Here is a 20,338-nt window from a genome sequence, read left to right as displayed (position 1 = left end):
TAGGGAGGGCCCCAGGGAGCCTCAGTCTCAGGGCACAGAACTCAGGAGCAGTGGCAATGGGGGGCTGTGCCCTGGGACAACAAGCCCAGGTGTCTGTTGGGTCCCAGGGCATCGTGAAGTTTGTAGAAAGCATCAACAGATGACCTCCCAAAGAACCCATTTGGCACCATGGTCAGTACGAGCTAGTGGCCACCAGGGTCTCATTTTGAGCTCCAGACAGCCGTGAGCAGTCCTGGGTCCTAGCCAGCTCAGCCATCAGACTAGGTGATCCTCGTCACAGTGTTCCTGGCCTGGCCTGCCCTTCAGGACACCGAGAGGCTGGGAGAGGTGGTTGGGAGAGGTGGCCATCCGGAAAAGAGTTCTGTAACTTTATGACACATGGTGATGTTAGCCAGGAAGGAGCATCAGCCGGGCTGGGGGCTCCTGGCTGTCCCTCTGAGTGGCTCTGGGGGTTGCCCCTCCTCCCCCTCCTCCTGCCACCCCCACCCCCAGCATCTCCAAGAGGCCCTTCTGATGAGGCCCAGGCCGTGGCTGTGCTAGGAAGTTTCTGGAGCCCTTGGAGGGAGGAGGATGCTCACTATGAGCTTGGACCGACAGGGAGCCCCATCCGGGGGCCGTGCGGGGAACAGCAGGGCTGGGCAGCCCCTCTGTCCTTCATCCACTGTGTGGACAGAAGCCCTGGGGTACCTGCCAGGCAGCGGCTGCCACAGGGCCACCCAGGAGAAAGCCCCCACCCTGCCTGCGTGGCAGGATCTGCAGAGGGCCTAATGCTGGTCACCCTCCTCTGGAATGCTGACCTCTCGGCGGCCCTGCCTTAGCTCCGCAGCCCTCTGGTGTCCGAAGGAGAGGACTGGGGTGGGGAGGGACAGGCTGGCTCTGCACTGGCTTCAAGGCGACCCCTGGAGGTGGCCCTCTTCTGTCCCCAAGGCCGGGGGAGGAGCAGGAGTGTCTTCTCATAGAGGCGAGGCCTCCTGGAGGGCGGCCTCTCCCTCTCCTGCTCGGGGAAACGGCCTGTGTCTGGAGAGCCGGGCTCAGGCCTGTTGGGAGGTGGACGCCGTCCCTCACCCAGGTCCCCCTCAGACCACCTAGGCCATGTCCCTCCAAGGAGTCCCCTCCCTGGCCTCACCTTGGCACTGTATCTGGAGCCTTTGGCACCATCTGAAATGGACTCGGACTATGGGTCCCGGGTGGTGTCCCTCTCCCCTGGAGGGCGGCTTCCCCCACAGCACCCCTGGCTGCTCGGGGCCAGCGTCGGAGAAGCCAGCACCTCCCAGGCCTTTGCTCGACCATCACGTGAGGGAAGGAACAGGCCCAGGCGTCTGTGTGGAGGCCGAGAGGGCCATGGTGCTGCGTGCTGCCCAGGGCCAAGGTGGTGAGGGACACCTGGCCTTGCACCTGAGCTGATGATCCAACTGGGAGGCCAGGAAGCAGGTGACCGAGACTCAGAGCCCCTGCTCACTCAGCCCAGGATGCCAGGCAGCCCCCAGAGGGGCTCCACTCCCTCTGAAGGCCCCGCTGCCCAGGCCTGGAGCTACCGCCGCCCCTTCAGGATGCTCAAGAGCACCACACGGAAACAGAGGTGCACAGTCAGTGACAGCCCACAGGCTCGGGGGTGAAGAAGGGGGCCACCCCACCAAGCGAGGAAGCACAGGCTGCAGGGGGGCTTGCTGCATGGGGTCGGGGACAGAGGGTCATGTAGTGCCAATGCAGCCAGGTGGCAGTGCAGAGACTGTTGCCCTCATCTTTCTGGCCCTTTTTTTCACCTGCTCTCTCCCCCTGCTCAGCTCCGGGCCCAAGAGAAGCCAGCTGCCGGGTTAAGTGCTGCCCTGCGAGCCCCCAGAGGAGAGCACACCCCTTCTGCCACCTCCAGGCAGCCTGGCAAGGTGCCCAGAGCCACAGGCGCCCCGCCCAGCCACACCCATTCCTGTCCACCAAGCTCAGGATGAGTGGCTCTTGATTTAAGCCCCAACCTTTGGAGTCGTTTGTCACACAGCCAGAGAGCTAACACACTTGGGATTTAGGGCCTGGGACATCCACAGAGCAGTGAGACTTGGCTGGAAGAGACTGTCCCCAAAGACAGAGCAAGCCGTCAGTGCCCCCTCTGGGCAGAGGGCAGGTGAGTCTCAGGGGTCTGGAAGATAGTGTGTCCCGTTGGGCACGAGCAGGGGCTTTGCTCTTATCTTTGTTTGAGCGAAATGTGTTGAGGGAGCCACAGGTGGATGCCAGGTGGACGGGGTGCACGGGGTAGGCTTGTGTTGCACCAACTGACCCAAGAGCCCAGGATCCCCACACCCTGGAGTAGCCAGGCCAAGCCCCTGTGCCCACGGTCTGGCTGCCCTGAGGAGTGGGCCCTGAATGGAGCACACACGTGCACACACTGATACACGCACAGGGAAAGACCTACTGCGTTCCATCTGAGAGTGCTGACCTCAAGCCAGGAGAAGCGTCACCTCGAGAGAAACCTCGTGTAGACCAGCATTTCTTGCCAATTCTTTGAAACCTTAAGAGGAAAAAAGTGCCTCAGAAGGATATGTCACGCAACCTTCCAGATGGTGAGGACTCCAGTGTGCCCAGGTCCAGGGCAGCCCGTGCAGGGGACCACAGCATCCTTAGTGTGGGCCTTTCCCCTGGTGCTGCGAAGTGGGCAGTGCCTCGCCCCACCAGTCTGGGCCACCTGTGCTGCCTCCTTGCTTCCCGCCCAGAGACGTCCTGGTGCAGACCACCACCCCTCCCGGGAGCTCCTTCACTGCAAAAGCCGAGCAGAGAAGTCCCTCTGCACAGAGACACGTGGCCACCCATCAGCCTGGCCCTGGGGACCACAGACGCTGCAGCACTGTGCTGTGGGTGGCACGTGCAGGGAGCTCACAGCTTGGCTTCCAGAGCCCCCGAGAGCAAGAAGGATCACTCTGCAGGCCCCTCTGTCAGCTGAGCCCTGGGGACTCAGGGCAGAGAAAGAGCCAGAATCCCCTTCATTCCTGAGGGATCAGGCTGTGTGCACCCCTTGTTATTGGCACCCACAAGAGACCCCTGTGATTAACAGGGTGGCAGGAATCCCAGAGCTTAGTACAAAATTCACAGAGAAAGTGCTTTTGTCCGTTGATCATCGCCTTCCCCAGACACAGCTGCTCCTAGGTGACAGCGCCGTCCACAGGGCTCTGGCACACACCAGGCCCTGGTTCAGCTCTTGCTCCAGCCCCAAGTCCAGGGCCATGCAGAAGACAGACTGGAGCAGGGCCCTCCTCCCTGCCATCCTGCCAGCGCCTGTCCTCTTCTCTGGAAAGGGTCCTGAGCCCGCCCCACGGGGCTCTCCAAGCTGCGATGCACGGCAGGTCCCTCAGAATGCAGTTCTCCGTCCACCCTGGCCCAGCCAGGGAGAAGCCGGCCACGTTCTGGCCCAGATGAGTGGCCCGGAAGGCGCAGCCTCCACAGACCCCCGCCCTGGCGGGGCCCTGGCCTCACTCTCTGAACCCCAGGCGCAGGTGCGGGGGAGGCTTCTCTCCCCTCCAGTCTGCCCAGTGCCAGGTGCAGAACAACAGCGGCACAGACATCACGGAACTAGCTGATTTGTAAGGGTTTTAGGGGGAGCTCTGCTAGAGTCCCTGTTGCTCCTGTCTTCATCCCCCCCCCCCCGCCCCATGCTCGAGGGCAGTTGAATGAGAAAGTGTGCTATCTTCACCCTCCACCACCCCTGACGGTGCGCTCCTCAGTCCCTGACAGCTGCGAGTCTAACAGGAGGTGACATCTGGGTGAGGTTCTGGCATTTGATACTGCTCTTCCTTTGCCTCAGGTCAGGTGGCACCCAACTACTGTACTGAGATCAGTTGCCGAGGAGACTCGGCACTAAGCACCCAGGTTTGCTCCTGAGGTTCCAGCTGGCTGAAGGACTGTGAGCGGCACTGGAAGCAGTCGGTAGGTCAGAGGAGGGAGGAGGATGCCCCTGGAGGAGCAGAGAACGAGTAAAGGGTTCTGGGGTTCTGGGGGTTCACGGTCAAGACTTGCAGAGACGGCACAGGAGAATGTCTGTGGCACCATTTAAAAATGATCAAGCGCCCACAGATGACTTCAAAGGTAACACAGGACGGAAGTCTTCCCACCTGAGCCCAGGAACAAAACGGGAAGGTCTTCTCTCCTCACTTCTGTTCACGATTGCTCTGGAGGGTCTATCCGGAGCCATTAGGCAGGAGAAAGATAGGAAAGGGAACAGACAACTACCTCGGTCTGCAGGTGGTGGGACTTCCAGATTCCACTACAAACCTCTTAGAGCAAGTAAACGGGTCCCCAAGGTGGCAGGACACAAGACCGACCTATAGGGACCTTTCTACCACGTGCTCACAAAGGACAAGGCAGACGTGGACCAAGGAAATGATTCCACTTAAATCCACTTATATAACATAAGGAGGAGTAAAACACTGAGGGTGAACTGAGCTGAAGATGGGCAAGGCTTAGACCCTAACCCACAGCCCTCTGAACAGCAGCCAGAGAAGACGCAGCTGAAAGGAGGGAGAGCCCGAGGGGGGACGGGCCATCAGGACAGGAGTGCCTCCCGACATGGTCACAGACTCCACCTGGTTCCTATCAGAATCCCACCTGGCTTCTGTTGTTAGAGCTAAAACTCGAGGGACACAGCTGAGCCGCCGTCCCGGAAACACCAGGAAGGGTGGGGCTGAAGGCTCAGAGCCCTGTGGCAAGACCCACTGCCGGGTGGCTGCCGTGGGGACAGAGCCCTGGCACGAGACCTGGCCAAGGATCAAGGCACTGGGGTCTGGAGAACCCAACCAGATCTTCCAAACAAGCTCCAGACAACACCCCAGGGAGACCAGTGTCCCCGACAGAAGGCCGCCCACAGGCGGACGTGCGGTCATCTGGGTTAAATTATCCACAGCAGACCCGGGAGGTGAACCTGGGGCTAACATGATGGCCTCCCAGGCACTGGCGGGCGGACCTGGATCGGGCCCTGTTTTCTTTGACACCTAAACCAAAGAAGAAGCAGGATGAGGAGGAGAAAGCAGAAAAGCTGGGCTTTGTTAACACCCAGACCTCCTGCTGTTGAGAAGTGAGCAGGGAGACAGTAGACAGTGGGAGAGTGGCTAGGAACAGGCACCTGTGAGGGACCTGGCTCTAGAACACAGAAGCCACTCCTCCACCCAGGCTCTTCTTAAAGAGCAAAGGACTTGAATACAGACTTCCCCAGAGGTCCAGGATGGGCCCGTTGGTAGATGGACTCAGTGGCTCTGGCTGTCAGGGAACATCGAGTCGAAACCACAGAACAAACCCGTCACACCCACGTGGACGGCTGTGACCACAAGACCAGTAATAAGAAGTGTCGGGGACCGTGGGTTGAGCCTGTCCTGAAGCAGCCTGTTGGCTCATCCCCAGATTAAAACAGAATCGCCAGGGCCGCGCGGTTGCCCCTCGGTGTGGACCAAAGCAAACGGAAGACACGCTCACGTACAAACCTGCACACGCATGTTCATGGTGTTCCAGGGCCGGGGCCCTCCAGGACACAGACCCCCACTTAGAGCCCCAATTCCTGTGATCAAGTCAGAAAGACTTCAGACACGCCTCTCAGAGTAAGAGGGATGAGTTTGTTAAGGGACAGGGAACAGGGACAGGGGACAGGCTCAAGGGACAGAGTGGTCCTCTCAGAGGAGAGGGACAACGTGTCTCCCTGCACTCCAGTTTGTCCAGCCCAGGTCCACCTCTTGACTTTTGATTGACAACAGGGTGACAACAGACTTTCAAGTCCCCACTGCCACGGCAACTCGAGGCCACCTTGGCCCATGCTGACCCGTTCTAACTGGATTCTTAAACATAAATTCTTACAGATCTCAGGGTTAGGAGGAACTCTCCTTATCCCCCTGAGGGTTAGGGTTGACCTGTGAAGAGGGTGGAAGCCCCCTGCAGGGCAACCTGGGCTCCTCCTACCAACGGTATCCGGGCCTGCATCTCTCCTGCAGATATCCCTGGGAGCTTGCTGAGGTCTGCGGCATCGCCTGTCCACTCAGGCCAAACAGGCTGCAGGGTCAGTTGCTTCTTAGAAAAGAGGCATGTGGGGGTCAGCACGGGCCCGTGGTGTAGAATCACTCCCCACCTCCCCTTCCCACCATCACACCTGTCTGTCCCCTCACAATGGCAGCAACACCTAGAACAGCCAGAAAGCAGCCTCAGCCCCAGGCCCGTCGGCTGAGGAGTAAATAGAACCTGGCGCATGCAGAACGGGAGGTCATCGGCCACAAAGAAAGCATCATCACCGCACTCCGTGACAGAGATGAAGCCTGGGAACAGTTGGCGGAGAGAAGCCCGTCACAGAGACCACGCGTAGCCTGGCAGTCCAGACACGGCGGGTCCTAGAGACGGAAGGCACAGCGGCCGAGGCATGTGAGTGCGTGGGTGTGTGCCCCGGGGCGTCAGCACGTGCGTCTCCACCTGAGCGCCTGTGACCCCATCAGAGGGGGTGAAGCATTGGCCACACCTGCACAGGGGGGCCTGGGGCAAGACACTGCCCCCTGCTTCAGCCCTGGGGCCTGAGTGTGGCCCAGTCAATGTCCCCACCTGGCCCAGGGTGGGGGAGCAACTCCCTGGAGGAGTTCTCCAGTGGCCCATGGTATGGGGACCCTCCCAGTCCTGCCTCTGGCCCTCCCCAGCCCAGTCACCCTCGGGCACCAGGCCCCGTGGCTCATGGGAATCTGAGGTCACTGGTGACCCCAGGGTCTTGGCTCAGTGCAGGAGCCCAACTAGAGGGTCCTGAAAGTTGGTGACGGGCTAGGCCTCTAGGCACCTCTGTGCGGGCAGAGGTGGGGGGGCATCCCTGCCCTCTGCCCTCTGCCCTCTGCCCTCTTGGTGGCTTTCCCCAGACCAAGTACACCTCGCCCCATGGGGGGATAGAGCAAGGGACTCCTGGCAGAGGGGGCCCAGGACTCCATCCACCTGTGTCCTGCCACCTGTGGCCTGGACAACTCTCCCTCCCTCCACGCCTGGGGCTCTGTTTGGGCAGGGAGGTCTCCATGTCCTTTGAGGTCCAGGCTCAGATCTTCCAAGTACAAGGTGACGTCGGGCGGGCTGGGGACTGCAGGAGTGCAGGCCAGGTTTAGTTGCCCCACTAACTTTCCCGTCCTCTCCCCCTAAGTCCCCACTCAGTGCATCCCCCCACACCCACCAGGCACAGAAAGTCGCGGCAGCCTGCGAGGGAACCCTGTGACCAGGCCACTCACGCTCAGGTGGGCTCCAAGTCCCTTCAGAGCAGCCTGTGGGGACACTGCTGCCCAGGGAGAGGTCACTGAGGGTGGGATTCGAGGCTGGACAGCTGGGGTCACCCTTATCGGGTGCCAGGCTCAGGGAGGGCTCAGAGGAGCCAATCTCCACCTCGCAGCCTGGCAGATCTGGCTTCAGCTGGGCGTCCACCATACCCATTTGACTCCTCCATGTCTCTGGGCCTCAGTTTCCTCACTTTTAAAGGGGGTGGCAACACGCAGGTGGCAGGATTGAGCGAGCCTAGGGGTTGGGGTCTCACCCCCCATTCCTCGCACACCAGGACCGGGGCTGCCGAGGTGCCGTCCAACGCTCCAGAACGGCGGGCAGGGAGCGTGGACACATCAGCCCCAGGACAAAGGTGGAGACAGAAGCTGTGGGACATTTCTGGATCAGACACTCCTGGCGCGTAACAGGGCTCCTGGCAAAGCCGAGTGTGAGCCAGCAGCTGCTGCCCCTCGCGGCGGCCAAGCTTTCCTCCTCTTTCCAGCTCAGCCCAGCAGCCTGCGGGAGTGGCAGCACCGGAGGAGCCAGGAAGCCAGGGGCACCTGGTGGGGCCAGGTGTGCAGGCCCAGGTGTGCAGGCCCAGCTGCCCAGACTGGGAGGGAAAGGCATTCAGGAAGCCAGATTTATTCCTTTTATTGGCTCAGACCTGTCCCCCCACCCCTCTGCCCACCAGCTCCAAGCTGCTACAGAAACAGGCTGTCCCTGGGGCATTGCATTCCCACAACTACCTGGAAGGTTGGGGGGCCTGGAAGGTGGGCAACAGGGGAGCCGCCACCCAGGCCTGGGCGCAGATGGCCACAGGAGCTCGCTGGCTTCTCTGGCTCCTGCCCAGGCCTCGGGGCCTCAGGGCCCTCACTTGGCACATTTGGAAGGGTGGCCTGAGGACTGTGGCTCAGTTAGAGTCAAAAGGTAAACGGCTTCCCTCTGGGTGGCCTGGAGGGGACAGCAGGAGGGCCCACCATGACAGGGCCTTCGCCCACCTGAGCCTGGGCAGAAGCAGGACAGATCTGGGTGTGACTCGGCCACCAGTGCTGTCTACCGCAAGCTTCCAGATGGACACGGGGAGGTCTTCCAAAGAGAAAATCACCTTGGGGTTCTGCGAGGGCTGAGATGTCCTGGCCCCAGGTGTCCTCTCCGCTCTTGGTGGTGTCCATCGCCCTGGACAGACCTGTGGTCCTCAGTCACTGAGGTCTCCCCAGGCCGAGGAGGGCTGTTTGTCTGCACTTTACATTGAGTGGAGGAAAACCAGATGCCGAGAGTGCCCGAGGCGAGGTGAGCCAGGCCTGAGGATCTGCCCCAGCTGGGGGGCTCGTCCTCCCCCTAGACGCCCGTGACCCCTGCTGCTGCCCGGAAGGGCCCAGGGCAGTGGCCGCTCCCACCTCCACAAGCCCAGCACCCCAGAGGACAAACCCCTGCCCAGGCTGGCGTGAGGCCGCAGACCCGGAGCAGACTGTGGTCTCTGTGTTTGGAGAAGGAATCTCCTGACAGCCCCAGTTTCTCCCCCTGCGTAAGGGACACCCTCGGATCTGGGGCACTCTCCTTATTATTGGAAGAAAACCCCCAAAGGAAGCGCTGATTCAGAAACGCGCCCACCCCCACCCGCACCCAGCTCAGAGCGGCTCCCTCCTGACCCTGGCCTCACTGCTCCCCTGCCTTCCTGGGGACCCACAGGTCACCTCCAAGCCTTGACAGCAGGTGCAGAGCCAGCAACCCCATCTTGCACATCAGCTGTGGGGCGTGGGGAGCAAAAGAAATGTTTAATTTATCACCAGCTCCAGGAGTGGGGAGAGAAAAATAATAATAACCCTGTCTGGAGCGGCGAGAGAGTATTATTTACAGCCCCACACTTCCAGGACAATCTGAATGCAAAACAGGATGCGCTGTATTTATAGCAGTGTGTCCCAGTTGGAAAGGGAAGGCATTTGAGAGCAAAACGCTGCTTTCCTTTAAACTGCTCGCTAAGAAAATGGGAAGGCAGGCGGCTTTCCGAGGGAGGCTGTGAGCTGGAAATGCGCAGGTACCCGAGAAAAAGAACAAAGGAGAGCGGTGGCAGTCGATGGCAGCCTCCCGAGCAGAGCTGGCTGGCTTTCTTTTTATTTAAAATAACATTTTTATTGATTCTTGCATGCGTGCCCAGGCGAGGCTGGGAAGCAGGCAGAAGCCACCAGCCAGACACCGGGAGGAGCCCTGCACACCCCTCCATGCTCCCAGGGGGGCTGTTCCCACCCTGTCCCCAGGGAGAGCGGTGGGGTAGGCACAGCTGACTCAGTTTCCCCACTTGCAGGAAGAGAACCAGCCCTTCCCTCCCCCTGGGCTGAGATGATTAATGAGGCACCGGGAGAGCTTTGAAGATGAAAAATCTCCTCGCGGTCCCCGGGATTAATCATCATATAATTCGTGCTCCATAACTGTGTGGTGACTTAATTACCTACAGCCTGCAAAATGACTTTCCTCTTGCTCCTCCCAAGAGGAACGGTCTCGTTTGGAGCCTGTGGCCCAGATTCTCGGCAGAGAATCAAAGCCCCTTTGTAGCAGCAGAGAGCCTGGGGTGCTCGGGAGGGGGAGGACAAAAGATGCAGAGGCAGATGCACGGAGCGGGGAGAGGCAGAAGCAGCTCTGAGGTGGGGATTTAAAACACAGGACTCCATCCTGATTCCTCCAAAGCCAGCCCCTCGACAGGACACACAGTGGGCAGGGCAGGGCAGGGCTGAACCTGGGTTGAGCCCCCAGCTGGTCCTGGGAGTTCAGGGCCACCTCCAGTCTCTCTCCCAGGGGGCCGGGGGCTGGCCCTGTTGAGCCTCAGGTGGTGACCCCTGGGCACCGGTTCTTGCTTATCTGAGAGCTTGCCGTCAGGCGTGTGGGTCCTCCAGTTCCCTGGAGGAGAAGGTCCGCAGGGCACTTGCCTGGGTGGGGGTGGGGGTCCCAGTGCACTTAGTGGACATCTTTCAACTCCTGTCGGCACTTGCAGAGATGCCGGTCACTCCAAATCGTTCCAGCCATCCTATCCTAAAAAGGGGACATTTAAGCTGCTCTGACATGGGTCAGGTGGCTTGCCTGCTTTCTTTCTCTCTTACCTGGTCATTAGAGGTACAAATTTCCACGGCAACAAATTTGGAAAGTTAAGGAGAAGCAATACGAAAAAGAGGGAAAGCCACACCGCCTGCCAGTGTATGGGGACGTACGCTTTCTGTCCTCTCTGTGCACTTACTTCCTCTGTGTGGCCTCCTCTAAGGTCTTCTGGCTCATCCACTCAGGGTGGAGAAAAGGGCTCTGGAATAGGCAAGACTTTGTCTCTCCTCCTGCCATCGACACTGTGCACCCCTGGGCTGGCTCCTCACCCTCTCTGAGCCTGTTCTTCTGTCCACTGGGCTGCTGCAAGGATCGTATACAGGGGTAAGATCATAGGACCTACCTGAGTCCTGCTCTGGTGTTGCCTGGTCGAAGCTGTTCTCAGCCTTTCTGTGTGAGGTGGAGCCTTCTGTCCTCCTCTGTCCCCTCACCCCACTTTACCTTTCTGCAAACGTTAATCTCCACCTGACAATGCACAGCCACGTGCCTGTCCTCTGCACCCGACCCAGGAGAAGGTAAGTAAGCTCCTGGGGGTGGGGGTCTGCCCTTGTGTTCAGGCCCAGGGTCAGTGCTCAGTAAATACACACTAAACCCACACAGGCCACTCCAGGTAAGGGCGGGGCCATGACAGGGCTGCTCGGGAGGTACACGTGGGCTGTGGACAGGAGGCCACAGGGGGCTCTGTGGCCTGGTGTGAGGGTGCTGCCACCTCTGTATCCTGTGTAGCTGCCATCCCCGTGGGCACGCACAGCAGCAAGGACGAGGGTCCTTCTTCCTGGCCACACAGAGCCCTGAGGCCATCGGGCACAGAGGTTCCACCCAGGAGATGCTGCTTCTCCCTGCAGAGGGCAGGTGGCTGCAGCCTGTGCTGAGTGTGACCCATGTGGAGCATGCAGGGTTAACTGCGAGACAGGCCACCAGGCCAAGGGGCTTCAATCCATTCAGTGCCAAATGCAATTGGAGAAAAACATTTCAACCTGGACCCGTGTGTCCACTGCTGAGAGGCCTCTCCAGTGTGGAGTCCTGCTCAGTGTCCCCTGGTCTCTGGACACCCTTGAAAGACCACGCCGTTTACCATGGTGTGCAGGAGCAGCGTTCAGCAGAACAGCAAGCAGAGTCCCCCTGGCGCCCGCACACCTGAGCTGCAGCCCACGCGGCAAAACCAGAGGACGCCCCGGCTGCTGGCCCAGCACCGTGGTGGAGGAACGGGCCAGCAGCCAGACTGCTCAGACCCCCACCCAGCCACGGCCCGTCCAAGCCCCACCTTGGTCACATCTGTCCTCTGCTGCCCACACCAGGGCTTCCTCTGGGGACTCATCACACCGGCTCTAACTGGTGCTTGTTCCACTCTCCCCCAAAGCCTGGGAGCATCTTCAAGGTGGCCACCCCGCCAAGTCCCTGTCCTCTCCCAGCCTATGGTGGTTTGGTCACTGCTTGAGAGCAAGACCTGTCTTAAATCAAGTCCCTGAGTCGTGGGAGGAATGGAAGGACTTCTTGACACAGCCTCCCCACCCCCGTCTGTCCACTCCCCAACAGTCATTGTGGATCCACAGCTCACCCAGGCCTGGGCCAGGGCTGCAGGGGCCTGCTCAGGAGAGCAGACCCAGTCTGTGAGTGCAGGACAGGGGCAGGCCTCGGAGGGGGCCAGCGGGGACCCACAGGGGCCTCCCAGGCTCCACCTTGGAGGCAGCATTGGAGGGGAGGGAGGAGGGGGATTCCTGGGCACTGAGGTCGGACGGATGGACCTGTAGCCGGGGGGCAGACTGGGTAGGGGTGTTTGGGGGTGTCGAGGGCCTTTCCTCCCCTGGGGTGAGGCAGTTGAGGCTCAGCACAACCTGGAGAGGCCTCACCAGCCTGACCCAGCACCAGTGCCAGGGGAGCTTCCCCAGGTGCTTGGACACCTCTAGGTCGGGGGCTGTCAGCAGTCTCTCCAGGGCCACAGCACATGTGACTCCAGCGCGTGGCCCTCCTTCCAGGAACAACGAGGCGGAGGACAGAGAAGCAGGCTGGCGCCTCACGGGCAGGTGGCACACGCGGTTCCAGCTTGAGTTCCAGAGTTGAGCTCCGTGGTGACTCCGATTCTGGTGGTGATTGGCACACGGCCTCCTGATACAGCCTTCACTTTTTGACCTGGCAAGTGGGGGTGACAGCTGGAACCTGAGCTTGACCCCCTCTGCCAAGCAACCTCAGTGCTGGCTGGAGCTCAGGATCCTCCCTCCCTCTCCTCTGCCTCAAGGCAAAGCAAAACGGTCAATCCTGCCCTCTGCGCACCATGAGGAACCTGCCCTCCCTGCCTCCAGACAGCGGGAGAGCATCCCACCTCTCAGGCAGGGGCCCTGTCCTGATCAGGCTTGGGACGGATCTGCAGCCACAGAGCAAGCAGGAAAGCACTGAGCGGCCCCGGCCCAGTGGGCACCTGAGCCATCCTGCCTGGTTCCTGCCGGGGCCATGGCTGTCCTGGAGCAGGTGCTCAGCAGCCCCACTGAGAGCCGGGAGGAGCCTCAGAGGGCCACGCCCCGGGCTCTTGGACATTCTCTTTGTTGCAGCTGAGCCTGAGCTCCGACTCCAGAACAAACCCAGTCCACACTGAAGGGTAGGGCTGGGCACGTTCCCACAGCCCAGCGCATCCCACCCGTTCCTTCTGCTCTTCAGGGTGTGTGAATGCAGAGGGAAAGGGAGGCTGGCTGGTCAGGCAGGGATGGGGAAATGTCCTAACTTGATTGATCATTTCCCCGACATGATTATCCAGTTGGTAGTCGAAGCATGTTCAGAAGCAAGGGAACGCAGAACAAGACCCTCCCTTCCGGGCTGAGCTTACGGTCCAAGCATGGAGATTATTTTACTCACACAGTCTTTACATCCTCTCAGCTGAGCCAAACCAGGGAGAGAAGATTGGAGGAAGCAGGACTGATTTGAGGGCTGAGCCTCAAGCAGGGAGTATCCTAGGAGGATGTTGTCGGGGGTGACCTTGGGGACAGAGGTCCGTGTCCAGAGAAAGTAAGAATCTTCCTCCTGCAAAGCCCCTGTTCCACGTGCACCCAGTGCTCGCCCACACCCAGGGTCTGCTGTGTGACCTCCTCCAGGGGCCTTCAGTGTCATCAAATGTAAAATGAGAATGAAGGAGACCCCCCCCCAGGAGGGTGAAGTAAGGTGATTTGGTTACTAGCACAATCCCACCATGTCCTCGAAGGATGTCATCTCTCATTATATCACTGTGGATACTTTTTACATCAAGGGTGGATGAAATCCAGGTGGTTCTGCTAGCTGCGGACACCTGCTCTGCAATGACCATGCCCAGGTGGCCCAAGGCCCCAGCACAGGACAAGGCAGAGTCAGTCCCTCAGGGTCCTTCCCACCACCAGCTCTGTCCTCGTCATGGCTCTTCTGTGCAGGTCATGGGGCAATTCAGGGGCTCGGGCCTTGTCCTCCTGCTCAAAGGGAAAGAAACTGAAACTCTCCAGACGCCCCTAGTGTCAGGGATCCATCTGGAGGAGTGAAAAGACCTGAAGCCGATTCCCAAGTGCCCCAGGTGTACCCCTGGCAGTGCTTCAAAGAGAAACGTGCCTCTGGTATGGGGCTGGGGCAGCAGGAGTTCCCCCAAGGCAGCTTCGGCTGAACCACACGAGGAACTGAGGATTCGTGTTTCGGTAAGGAAACCACAAGATGTTCTGTGACCCTGTTTCAGTTCTTATTTGTTGTTCCTTTTGAAATGTCTGTTATTGAAACAATTTGTGGTGAAATAAGAAATAGGCTACAACCTGCTTGCCCAACTCACTCATCAGATTTGGAAATTTCTAGGTGGATTCTTGAGCAGACAGTTACCAACCATTCTGGTGTGCCCAGAACTGCAGGGTCTCCTGGGATGTGGGAGACTCACTGCTCACACCTTGACCAAGGGAGACAGCCTGCCTGAGCTCCACCTCCATTTCCCACAGTGCTGCCTGGAGCTCAGGACCCTCTCTCCTCCTCCTCAGCTGTGACGATTGGTTGATGAATGGCCAATCAGAGCCTTCCCTGGGATTCTTCACAGGGCGTGCCTCCCAATCACAGAACAGGAAACAGGCAATGTGTTTCCTGGCCAGGTTCTCGGCCTTCCAGAGATCTCTCCTCCATAGAGGCAGAGAACCCTAGCAGGGACCGTGTTTCAACCTGCGTACATGTGCCTGTGCCTATGGGAGCCTGCAAACCCAGCCCCTGTCCACAGCTGTCTCTTGTCACCAGAAGGACCAGGACCAGGGATGCTGGGAGGATGCAGAAAGCAGCATAAGGTCAGGCCTGAGCCAGGGGCCTGTGTCCTGCTCCACCAGCAGAGAACCTGCAACACAGAGGTGACTGGGCAGGGAGGAAGGAGGCTGCGGAGAAGGCATTTATGTGCAATAAATGTTTAATTCCATCTAGTGCTCCTCCTCTGGCTGTGCGGACCCAGGGTTAGCTTTATACATTCTGCCCACGTCACGGTACCCTTCAGCAAGGTTAATCCTGCTCTAATGCAGGTTTAGAAATTAAATCCACTCCGGTGGACAATCGTCCTGCGCAGACTCATCCCTTTCTTTTATGCAGGGTAAATATGTTTGCACAGTGACTCTGGGCACAGAGCTGCACGCGGATCACCTCGAGTCCTGTGCAGATCCCGTCCCCGCTCCCCGCATCCGCGGCTCCCCGTCTCATGCATTATATATGACAGCCCCAATCCACTCTCGCGCTGCGCAGGCGAGCGGGCAGCCGCTTGTCAGCATGTTTAAATCAAGAGCAAAGCAGATTGTGTACTGGTCCTTGGGAATAAAAAGCTGTAGAAGGATTTGGGATTTTAAGAACAACTAGTTTAACTTAGTGGGAACATGCCCCTGGATTTTTCTCCTCTGTTCACAAGCTTTAAAAATATACACAAAACTAAACAAGAACAAGCATAACACAAAACTAACCCCCAGGAAGACAACTCCTTCCCTGCTTTGTTTCTTGAGTTTCCCGAAGGTGAACACGACCTTGATCCTGTGCGGAGCTGGAAGAGGACATCATGAGGCTTGTTTTCTCCGTGGTGTCCTAGGGTTTGCAGACTCAATTAAGATATCCAGAGTAGGACTGGGCGAGCAGGGGTCTTCCGAGGCGCACGGCTTTGTCTGTCTTCAGCGAGCCGCCAGCCCTGCGCAAGCCCGCTCGTCCTGGGGACGCTGGAGCAATCTAAAGGGGATTACCTGCCTCCTGAGATATAAATTCCAATTTGCTCTGACACAAACTATTTCCCGGCAAACACTGGTCATCTGTCTTCAGGTGCCTGGCAGGTACTCTGCACCTGCATTATCTCTGGGAAGTTAAAAGGGGCCTCGGCAGGAGGAAGCTTCCTGCCAGAGCCCTGGGGGTTTCTGTCCTGTGGCCCTGGCTGACCCCGGGGAAGCTTCAAGAGGGACTTTTCCTTCCTGTGGCTAGTGCGCCTGAGGTCCTGGCTCTCACCCTCTGCTGCTCCCAAGGGCCGCTAAGCACTTTGGAGTATTTTGTAGCTGGGAAGGGGCTTTTTAATGTCATCGCCACTACCCGCTGTGGGGTCCTGGCAAGGAGGAGGTTCAAGACCCAGGAGAGATGAGGGGAGGCAGGAAGGGAAGGAGGGTGGGAGGCAGAGGCCAGGCCTCCGGCAGGAGTGGACTCTCTCGGGCCCCATGATGCTTCCTTCAAGCCCCCTGCCCAGTGTCCAGGGGCCCTGGGCTGGGTCCCAGGAGTCAGGGAAGCCCACCCCTCATAATCCCCCTGGAATCCTTTTTCTTTAACAGCTTTATTGAGATGTAACTTGCAGACCATAAAATTCACCCTCTGGAAGTGGACAAGTTAGCGGTGTTTGGTGGACAAGTTAGTGGTGTTTGGTGGACTCTCTGAGTTGTGAAGCCACCAGAACATTCCAGGCCTAGAACACAGTCCTGACCTCGAAACCCATCCAGACCCTTGGCCTGTCATTGCTGGACCCTTTCCCCTCCCCCTTGCCCTGGCCAGGCCTGGTCTGCTTTCTCTGTGAATCTGCCTGTTGTGGACATTGGTGGGAACGGCCCCACCACCTGTGGCTTGGCTCATCTCATGGGTTGAAGGTCCCCCTGCCAGGTGATAGCCCACCTGCTAGTGTCCTGCTCCTTCACCAGGGATGGGCCTGCAGGCTGCTCCTGCTTTGGGTCTGGAGAATTATCCATGACGAGAGTGGGTGTGTGCCCAGGGGCCTCACTTCCCGTGGCCTCCCCTGGGACGTGGAGTGCTAGCTGTCCCCACAGCTGCCAGGCTGCCTTCCCTAGTGGCAGTGCCATCTCTTGTCCCCCGCCCCCCTGAGCACCCGCTGTTCAATGTTGCCTCTCTGGACAAAGTGGACGTGGCCAGGAGGAGGGATCCTCAGGCCTCTCTCCCCAGGACTGGTCCAGGAATAATCTTGGGTGGGAATGGGGCCAGGCTCCTGCAAGCATGTGACGTGAGGTTCCCCAGAGGCTCGGGATGGTGGGACCCCCCACCCAGAACCAGTGCAGCACAGGCCTCTGGGGAGAGAGAAGGAGGCAGTAGACCACCTGTGAGCCCAGGTTGGAGGAGGGCCAGTGAAACCCCAAGCAGGACGGGGGGTGACCCGCGGTTGGGGAGAAGGGCCCCATGGTGTGGAAACACCCAGCATCATCAAGAGTAAGTCCTGATTTCTTCTCCCCCAAAGAGAAAACATCTACAAATTGGGGGAGAGGAAACTTGGTGGACTCTGCTCTCTTGGACTGGACTTGGCAGCAGAAGGGTTCCAGGTAAGAATGTCACACAGTCATCAAAGGCGTCCTAGGGACCAGTGTGCAGAACCCCAGCCAGGTCCAGCCACGTGAGCCTCCCCTTCCCACAGCCCTCCAGACAGCCCAGGCCAGGGCATGCACACAGGCCCCAGAGAGGAGGGGGTCCCACGGGGCACATTCTCAAGGTGTAGCGTCCCAGAGGCCTGGAGGAGCAGCCCAGGCCCAAAGATGACCAGGTCCAGGAGAGGGTCTGCCCCACTGGTGGCCTGATTGTGAGCACAGGAGGAGGGTGCAGCCAGAGGCCTCCCAGGATCCACACGGCCACCTGCCACCCCCTGTCTTCCAGACAGAGCACTTTTCCTGTGGCTGGGGACACCAGGCTCCACTATTTCATGTGACCACAGCACGACCTCACTGAATAACAGAGAGTCCCCCTTACAGCATGGAGTTTCAGTCCCACCAACTGTGGGTGGCCTGGGCGTGTGGGCACAGCCCAAGATGAAGGACCACTTCCTCTGTCCACCACACTTCTGAGGTTCATCTCAGGCTGCAGATCTAGCACATGGAGCCAGAGAAAGCAGTGGTCAGTGGTCAGCCTCCTGGAAGTCAGAGAACGTGTGGAGAATGGCTGTGTTCTCTGAGTGACTCCATGAGGCATCCAACAGCAGTTTCTAGGCTGTTTCCAACTCTGCATGGCTCCATGGTGTACAGATCAGCCTGCCCCGGTGACTCCATGGTGTGTAGGACAGCAGTCCTCAGGCTGTGCCTGCCCTAGTGACTCCATGGTGTGTAGGACAGCAGTCCTCAGGCTGTGCCTGCCCTAGTGACTCCATGGTGTGTAGAACAGCTGTCCTCAGGCTGTGCCTGCCCTAGTGACTCCATGGTGTGTAGGACAGCAGTCCTCAGGCTGTGCCTGCCCTAGTGACTCCATGGTGTGTAGGACAGCAGTCCTCAGGCTGAGCCTGCCCTAGTGACTCCATGGTGTGTAGGACAGCAGTTCTCAGGCTGCGCCTGCCCTAGTGACTCCATGGTGTGTAGGACAGCAGTCCTCAGGCTGTGCCTGCCCTAGTGACTCCATGGTGTGTACAACAGCTGTCTTCAGGCTGTGCCTCTCCTAGTGACTCCATGGTGTGTACAACAGCTGTCTTCAGGCTGAGCCTGCCCTGGGTGACTCCATGGAGTGTAGAACAGCAGCTCTCAGGCTGCGCCTGCCCTGAATGACTCCATGGTGTGTAGAACAGCAGTCCTCAGGCTGTGCCTGCCCTAGTGACTCCATGGTGTGTACAACAGCTGTCTTCAGGCTGAGCCTGCCCTGGGTGACTCCATGGAGTGTAGAACAGCAGCTCTCAGGCTGCGCCTGCCCTGAATGACTCCATGGTGTGTAGAACAGCAGTCCTCAGGCTGTGCCTGCCCTAGTGACTCCATGGTGTGTACAACAGCTGTCTTCAGGCTGTGCCTCTCCTAGTGACTCCATGGTGTGCGGAACAGCATCTCTCAGGCTGTGCCCTTCCCTTTGTGACTCCATGGTGGACAGAACAGCTGATTTCAGCCTAACCCTGAGTCACCCCATTTCACAAAGCCCCAGTTTGCCCTGAGCTGCTCTAATCAGAGCAAGAACTCTGTACCTTGTTTGTGCAAATCAACAGCCACCATCTGCCTGGCACCACCATAAGGCACATGCTGATAAATAAATTGATCATGCTCATAAAAGTGACCACCTGTGACTTACAGATTAATCAGAAGCACATGAATGTGTGGGTGTATCAAACTCATATTGGAAAAATCAGGCCCAGGAGCTAGTGGAACCACCTCAGGATGCAGCCCCTCACTCGAGACCCACAGAAGGAGGGGCACCTGAGCCTGGACACAGCAGCACGCTGACCCTGTCACCTGGTCACTCATCACAGCCTCACCCAGGAATGTCACCACAGCAATGAACCTTCAGTTCTCTGTCAGGGGCTTCAGCAAAGCAGTTTCTCCTGCCAGTGACGACCATGCAAGTCCCACTCCAAGCTGACACCTCAGGCTGACACTCCAAGCTGACATGAGACTGGCACTCTCTGGACCTTGGCCTAGAAGAGGTTCCTGTGCTCCCATGGCCCTGTGCCCTGCACAGGTCCTCGGTGGTTTCTAATCTCATCCGACCACCTGTGGTGACCCTATCTGTACCTGCTATCTGCCTCCTGAAGCCTGAGGCCGCCGCACGGCTCCCAGCCTCTCGGTAGCCTGTACATATAGTTGTGTAGAGTGTGTTGTGTGACTTGAGCCTTACAGATGTAGAAATCAAGACTGAATGACCCTGTGACTGCCCAGCTTGACACCAGGGACCCACACATATCCACTGAACTGCCACTGATGAGAGTGGTGTCACCTGAGGATTAACTCATTCAGTAAGTTCTGACGCAGTGGAGGGACAGAGACGTATCTGGTCTGTTGGTGACCTGGCTGGCTCATGACAGCAAGAAAAGCGGCAGGACGTCAAGGCCTACCCTCCCAGGCTGTCCACGCCCACTGTAGGCGGTCGCAGGGCCGGGGGACATCCATCTTACTGACACTCCCTTTTATTGTTAGTTTCTTGTCTGTGTTTTGTTGTTGTTGTTTTAAGTGAAACATGACGTCCGGTCACCGAGGACACCAGGAGCTAAGGGTGCAGCCGGGCGAGCCCCGCGGCCCTTCCAGGCCTGCACCCTCTGAACGTCGCACAGACACAGTTATATCGTCGGCATTCTTCACTCGGTCTGTCTCCTTCAACCTCCGTTTGTGAATTCCCACGGAGCTTCGGCAGGAAGCTGGGATTGGTGGATTTTACTGGTGAAGGGGAGTCCTGGGAATGGACTGGCCTCGGGCTGGGCCCGTTCTGCAGCCGATGGACATCCTGGTCATCTCCATCACGGGCTGGGCCTTCTCGCTGTGTCTGCTCTGTGGCTGGGCACTGTTCTGCTGAGCAGAGTCACAGGAGACCACGTAGGAAGGGACGCCGATGGTCTTCCAACATGCCTGGGCCAGCGTGCGTCCTCGGCCCAGCACAGGAGCCCCAGTTTCCTCTGATCCCCACCAGAACCGTGCACGGCGCTGTCCTGGACACACCTGCCCTTGGTGGAGCAGGTGGTGTGGGTGGTGTGCTCCAGTGACTTCAGTGACTTTGGTCACATGTGAAGTTGGGCAGGAGCCCTTTTTTCCGCCCCCTGCCACCTCCCGCCTGCTGGAGTCCACCGGGGCCTGTTTGCCCATCTCTGCTCGGCAGAGGGCTGATTTACAGGGATCTTTATTCCAGATACAAG

At 58.8% G+C, this 20,338-nt stretch overlaps 1 long non-coding RNA gene across 1 annotated transcript; it reads left to right on the top strand.

Moving 5' to 3' along the window:
* The first annotated feature begins 14,572 nt into the window (after positions 1-14,572).
* LOC139701634 (uncharacterized) lies at positions 14,573-20,278 on the top strand. The gene is made up of 3 exons (XR_011704188.1): positions 14,573-14,651; positions 16,994-17,075; positions 19,663-20,278. It is a non-coding gene; the product is annotated as an uncharacterized lncRNA (long non-coding RNA).
* The last annotated feature ends 60 nt before the right edge of the window (positions 20,279-20,338 follow it).

This window comes from Marmota flaviventris, chromosome 13 (genome assembly GCF_047511675.1).
Source record: "Marmota flaviventris isolate mMarFla1 chromosome 13, mMarFla1.hap1, whole genome shotgun sequence".
Lineage (NCBI taxonomy): Eukaryota > Metazoa > Chordata > Mammalia > Rodentia > Sciuridae > Marmota > Marmota flaviventris.
This window is presented reverse-complemented; position numbering and strand designations above follow the sequence as displayed.